The sequence below is a fragment of the Mus musculus genome, chromosome 2 (assembly GCF_000001635.26).
Source record: "Mus musculus strain C57BL/6J chromosome 2, GRCm38.p6 C57BL/6J".
Taxonomy (NCBI): Eukaryota; Metazoa; Chordata; class Mammalia; order Rodentia; family Muridae; genus Mus; species Mus musculus.
In genome coordinates, this window is record NC_000068.7 from 35392439 (window position 1) to 35398438 (window position 6000).

The window sequence follows — 6000 nt, forward strand, 5'->3', positions numbered from 1 at the left end:
TCAGGGACAGCTCTCCAGAAGACTCCATTTTGAACTGTTTTTATTTAAATGTATTTGTTTAAGAATTTTATCAATGACTCCTTTGTTTACATTATTTCCACCCATTTACTCCTTCTATGTCTCCCTCCACACTCCCTCTCAAGTTTATAGTAACCTCCTCTACCAATAAATAAACATATTTACATATGTACATAAATTCCACTGACTCTGTTAGTGTCACACCAGGCAGCAAATCTCATAAAAGAGATTTGTTAGAGGGACAAGTCCAGGGGGAGAATGATGAATCCAGGTTACTGACTCTGTACCTGGGAGATGACAGCATGAACTGAGCAAATATAGGATTTCTTAGGGAGTGGAGATTTCAAGGGCAGAGATTTCCAGGGTATGGACTGGTGGGTGTGATGGTTTGTATATGCTTGGCCCAGAGAGTGGCATGCTGGGAGGTGTGGCATTGTTGGAGTAGGTGTGAACTTGTGGGTGTGGGCTATAATACCTCATCCTAGCTGCCTGGAAGCCAGTATTCTGCTAGCAGAACTTCAGATGAAAATGTAGAACTCTCAGCTCCTCCTGCACCATGTCTGCCTGGATGCTGCCATATTCCTGCCTTGATGATAATCAACTGAACCTCTGAACCTGTAAGCTGCCCCAATTGAATGTTGTCCTTTATAAGACTTGTCTTGGTCATGGTGTCTGGTGTCTGTTCACAACAGTAAAACCCTAAGGAAGGAAATCCCCAGTGGGATTTCAAGTCCCACCAAGTGAACTCATCGGGACCAATCGGAAAGCTCAGGAATTGATGGGTTTTCCTGTTCAGGGATTGGTGGCTCTTTGGTTTAGACTTTTCATCTAAAATTAACAAATCTGGGGAGGGTCCTCTGGAGGGGCTGAAAACCACCTTTGTGACAGTCACAGAGGCTAGATATGTTATGACAGAGAGGTCTAGCTGCTGGAACTCCTCAGGCCAGTGCCTGGCCACTTTCCTGCCTTGAGGGTTTACAAAGTTATCAAAGTTTACAAAGAGAAAGCCTTTCCCTGCCTCTGGAGTCAGCATGAGTAGCCAGCAGAACTCCCTCCTATTGAACAGGTCTTAAGTCCAATTAGACAACTGTAAATTACCCCTAAGGTAAAAGTGTCACTATTCCACTATTGGAAGCTATATTCTGGTACTCTAATGGAACAGAACTGATAGGATTGTGTGTATGTAATCCATTGGTTCTCTTCTCGCAAACCCTGCCTTAGTCACTGTTCTATTGCCTGAAGAGACACTATGATCAAGGCAATTCTTATCAAAGAAAGCACTTAAGTTTCATCTTCTCATTGTGTCCTGGACTTCTTGGGTGTTTTGGGGTTAGGAGATTTTTGCTTTTTACATTTGGATCTAAAATCACTTCTCATGGTAATGATAGAGGACTTTAAGAAGGACATAAATAACTGCCTTAAAGAACTACAGGAGAACACAGGTAAACAGCTAGAAGCCCTTAAAGAGAAAACACAAAAGTTCCTTAAAGAGTTACAGGAAAACATAATCAAACAGGTGAAGGAAATGAACAAAACCATCCAGGATCTAAAAATGGAACTTGAAACAATAAAGAAATGACAAAGGGAGACAACCCTGGAGTTAGAAAACCTAGGAAAGAGATCAGGAGTCATAGATGCAAGAATCACCAACAGAATATAAGAGATAGGAGAATCTCAGATGCAGAAGATACCATAGAAAACATTGACACAACAGTCAACGAAAATGTAAAAAGCAAAAATCTCCTAACCCCAAAACACCCAAGAAGTCCAGGACACAATGAGAAGATGAAACTTAAGGATAATAGATATAAAAAAGGGCAAAGATTTCCAACTCAAAGGGCCAGTAAATATCCTCAACAAAATTATAGAAGAAAACTTCCCTAACCTAAAGAAAGAGATGCCCATGAACATACAAGAAGCCTACAGAACTCCAAATAGACTGGACCAGAAAAGAAATTCTTCCTATCATATAATAATGAAAACACCAAATGCACTTAAAAAAAAAAAGAAAGAATATTAAAAGCAGTAAGGGAAAAAAGTCAAGTAACATATAAAGGCAGACCTATTAGAATTACACCAGACTTCTCAACAGAGACTATGAAAGCTAGAAGATCCTGGGCAGATGTCATACAGACCCTAAGAGAACACAAATGCCAGCCCAGGCTACAATATCCAGCAAAACTCTCAATTACCATAGATGGAGAAACCAAGATATTCCATAACAAAACCAAATTTACACAGTATCTTTCCAAAAATCCAGCCCTACAAAGGATAATAGATGGAAAACATCAATACAAGAAGGGAAACTACACCCTACAAAAAGCAAGAATAATCTTTCAACAAACCCACACAAACATAATTTCACCTCTAACAACAAAAATAACCGGAAGTAACGATCACTTTTCCTTAATATCTCAATATGAAAATTAATATTACCAGCATATCCTAATTGATTAAAATTCAAAAATATGAGGAATTAGAAATTTGTGGGCTGTTATGCAGTGGTCTCTCTAATTTGGTAATTGGAGAAATAGGTCCAATATTGTACAATTCATATACATTTTCTGCTTGTTTGTAAGTGACAGTGTCTTGCTGTGTACTGAATAATGGTCTTGAAATCGAGCTTCCCCTATCTCAGCCTCTCTATTAGGAGGATTGTTTACTTGATATTTTTACACTATGCTATTGTTTTCAGAACAGCATACATATTTGAAAATAATTTATACAGCCAAAAGAAACAGAGGCAATTAATTTGGGAGGTGGCTTGTAGGAGAACAACAAAGGGTGAGATTGAATGTTTTCCTTGATATTTACAATTATTGTATCAATTTTGAAGAAGAGGACCTTATAAGTTACTCTTTTTTCTGAGATGAATACTTTTCAAAATCATCACAGCCAATGAATCAGTATTTTACCCTCACCTCATGTCTGTGCCACCCTCCAAGCAGAACCATGGCTCACTGAAACAGTTGATGAATGGCTTCGTGGATAGACCATCTTAATACACACACCATTTCTTAAATGAATGTGACCTGTTCCCTGTGGGCTGAGAATGATGACAATCACTCAAATCAAATAGCTTTGAACATAGCAGGAAATCTGTATCCAAATAATCGTGCCTACAATTCATTCCTTGGCGCAGCAGAACTGTCAACTCTTAGCTTAGCTACTATGGAGGTAAAATCCTTTGATGATGTGAGGGACATTGAAGTACAGCCTTATTACAATGAACTCCAATGTTTAAAACTTGTTCTTATTTAGGGTTTGTACCACAGTAAGCCAAGATTTTAAAGCTCTACTAAAAATAAAACAAACAAACAAACAAACAAACAAAAATCTACTTATCTACTTTATGTTCATTTAATAACATGTCCATCATTCTTATGATTGGTATAGAAATATATATTGTGTTGAATATCATAAAAAATTAGTTGAATTAAAAAAAAAAAGAAGTCTAGCTGGGATTGGAGAGATGGCTCGGCAGTTAAGAAACACTAGCTGTTCTTCCAGAGGTCCTGAATTCAATTCCAGCAGCAACAAGATGTCTCACAAACATTTGTAATAAGATCTGATGTTCTCTCTGTCATGTACACACACATGCAAATGCATCACTTATATACATAAATGAATAAATCTTTTTAAAAAATGTTTATCATGTGTATATATCTGGTTTCATAGATAAAGTGGAATGGGCCAGCAAGATGGCTCAGTGAGTGAGGGTGCTTGCTGCTAAGTCTGAGGACCTGAGTTCAGTCACTGAGACCTACATAGTAAAACAACAGAACTGATTCCCTCAAGTTGTCCTATGACCTCTAAAGGGGACCTCCACACAAATAAGATATAACAAATTTAATAAAGCAGAAAATGGAGCAGAAATCAAATTTAACCCAAAATTTCCAAATTCAATTTAGAAGAAAATGATTAATAGAGAAATTTAAGAACTTTAACAAATGCCAAACCAAAACCAAAACAAAACAAAACAGAAACAGAAACAACAACAACAACAACAACAAAAAACCCAAAACCCAAACCAAAAAAGACAACATCAAAATAAAAGCCATGCACAAAAAGCAAATTGTTCTAATGGCAGTCATTTCCAAGGTCCCAAGACTAACAGTCCCACAGGAAAGTTTTAAAACCCCCGATGTCAAGCCTACACCAAGACAACTGAACAGCAGCAATCTTTGGATGGGATCCAGATGTGAATATTCTCAATCCAGGAAATTCCAAGATGCAGCCAATTGTAAATTGTGAATAAATGTTGTGTCCCTTGCCACTAAGAAAGACAAAAACTCCGTTGGGCTGCCTGTGGATTCTGGAGACGGTGTTCCACCACAGGGAGTGTCCGACTGTCTCCTGTCCACCTGATAAATATACAAAGCAGTAAGCTGCCCAAGAAACCCTGGAGGAGGTCGTCAAGTGGTCGCCGCTACTGGGATGCTTTCTTACCCAATGGATGCTGATGACCAGTGTCACCTATAAAGTTGAGTAGCCCAGAGAGGGGTGGGACAGGTTGTTGAAGGCTATAGCTCCCCTTGATAGAGCAGTTGAAGCAAGGGCCACTGAATTCCAGATCACTTCTTGGTGTGTGTTGTGTTGCTACCACCAAAATACCGAAGCTGGGTGCTTTACAAAAAGAAAAAAAAATGTTCCTCCAGCTCCAGATGTCCCAGAATCCATTCAGTTTCTGTTGAAAACCATGTGGCAGTCAGCCAGAGGCACTGTGTGGAGCGGAGCATGGGTTTGAGTGGTGGAGGGGAGCTGCCAGGCTTGCTAACAACCATGTCACAGAAGCCCATCTCCAGAGCGACAGCTCACTCATAGAAAAGCATTAATCCCTAGTCAATGCCTAACACAGCACTATCCACTGGAACCAAACCTCAGTGTGAACTCCACGGGGAGAACCACATCTCAACCATACCACACCTACAAACAGTAGCACCCTTGGCGCACATAAGCAATGTGTCTCTCCTCTAAGTCAGCGTTAAGATTCCCTCCTACTTCCCTTATGCCTTCTTTATTAACTGTGGTATATGTAGGGTTGATTTCTACCTGTTTATTTGATAAACTGCACAGTACACCTACAGCACCACTAAGCTATAGAGCTAGTTCCATTTATATGAAGGATCAATAGCATTTATACAAATGACGCTGCCTTTAATAGCACCAAAAAGAATGTTTTCATCACTCCAGAAACTGGTTCTCTTTGGAACTCCTGCCCCCTGGTGTCCACGAGAGGGAACTGCTTTGTCTTAGCTCTGGTTTCTAGGGAGGAAGTGGAGCTTTAGAGTTTCCCACACAGGCAAACAGATAAATCTGTTAGTGAACTCTGAAAGAGTGTAATTCCAGCCGCTCCAAGATTGCCACGAATGACATTTCTTGAGATGGGGTGAAGTTTGCCACCCTGTGCAAGTGTGAATCACTTAGCAGTGCCCTTGTATCCACCCACTACATGCCAGTAGCACCCACACTCACGATCCAGTTAGGACAAGCAAAAAAAAAAAAAAAAAAAAAAATGCAAATGCAGCCACTGTCATTGCCAAGTGGCTGCGAGGGCTGGAAGGGAGATGTGAGCTGAGAGCCGCTGATGTGCTGCTGTGGGGAGACAAGGAGGCCAGGACTTACTGCCCTGCGAGCAGCACGGAACCCTGTTGGCCATGGCACTGGCATAGAGCCTCAACCTGAACCCAAGCTGAAACCCCGAGGTCGCAGCTTGTGAACCACAGGGAAAAGGTTCTGTCTGCTGGACCACAGATGGAAATGCTAGTAGCAGGGATGTGAGAGAGCTGGTCCCATCTCCAGTCGAGAAGCAGAGAGATGCTGATGCTCTGCCTGCCTTCTCCTTTGTATTCAGTCTGGGACCCCACATTGACTGGTGCCATCCAGTTAGAATGAGCCTTGTTACCTCTGTCCACCCAACCTAGCAACTCCCTTGTAGACAAGCCCGATGTCTGTTACACTGGGAGGGAGTGGGGAGCATGC

At 40.9% G+C, this 6000-nt stretch overlaps 1 protein-coding gene across 2 annotated transcripts in view; it reads right to left on the reverse strand.

Annotated features, from left to right (window-relative positions):
- Positions 1-4736, reverse strand: part of 4930402F06Rik (RIKEN cDNA 4930402F06 gene) — a 21704-nt gene extending 16968 nt beyond the window's left edge. For both annotated transcript variants that reach the window (NM_001272040.1, NM_001080709.2), the window contains exon 1: positions 4468-4736. The gene's annotated coding sequence lies outside the window, so the exon portion shown is untranslated. The remainder of the gene's footprint in view (positions 1-4467) is intronic.
- Positions 4737-6000: the final 1264 nt, after the last annotated feature.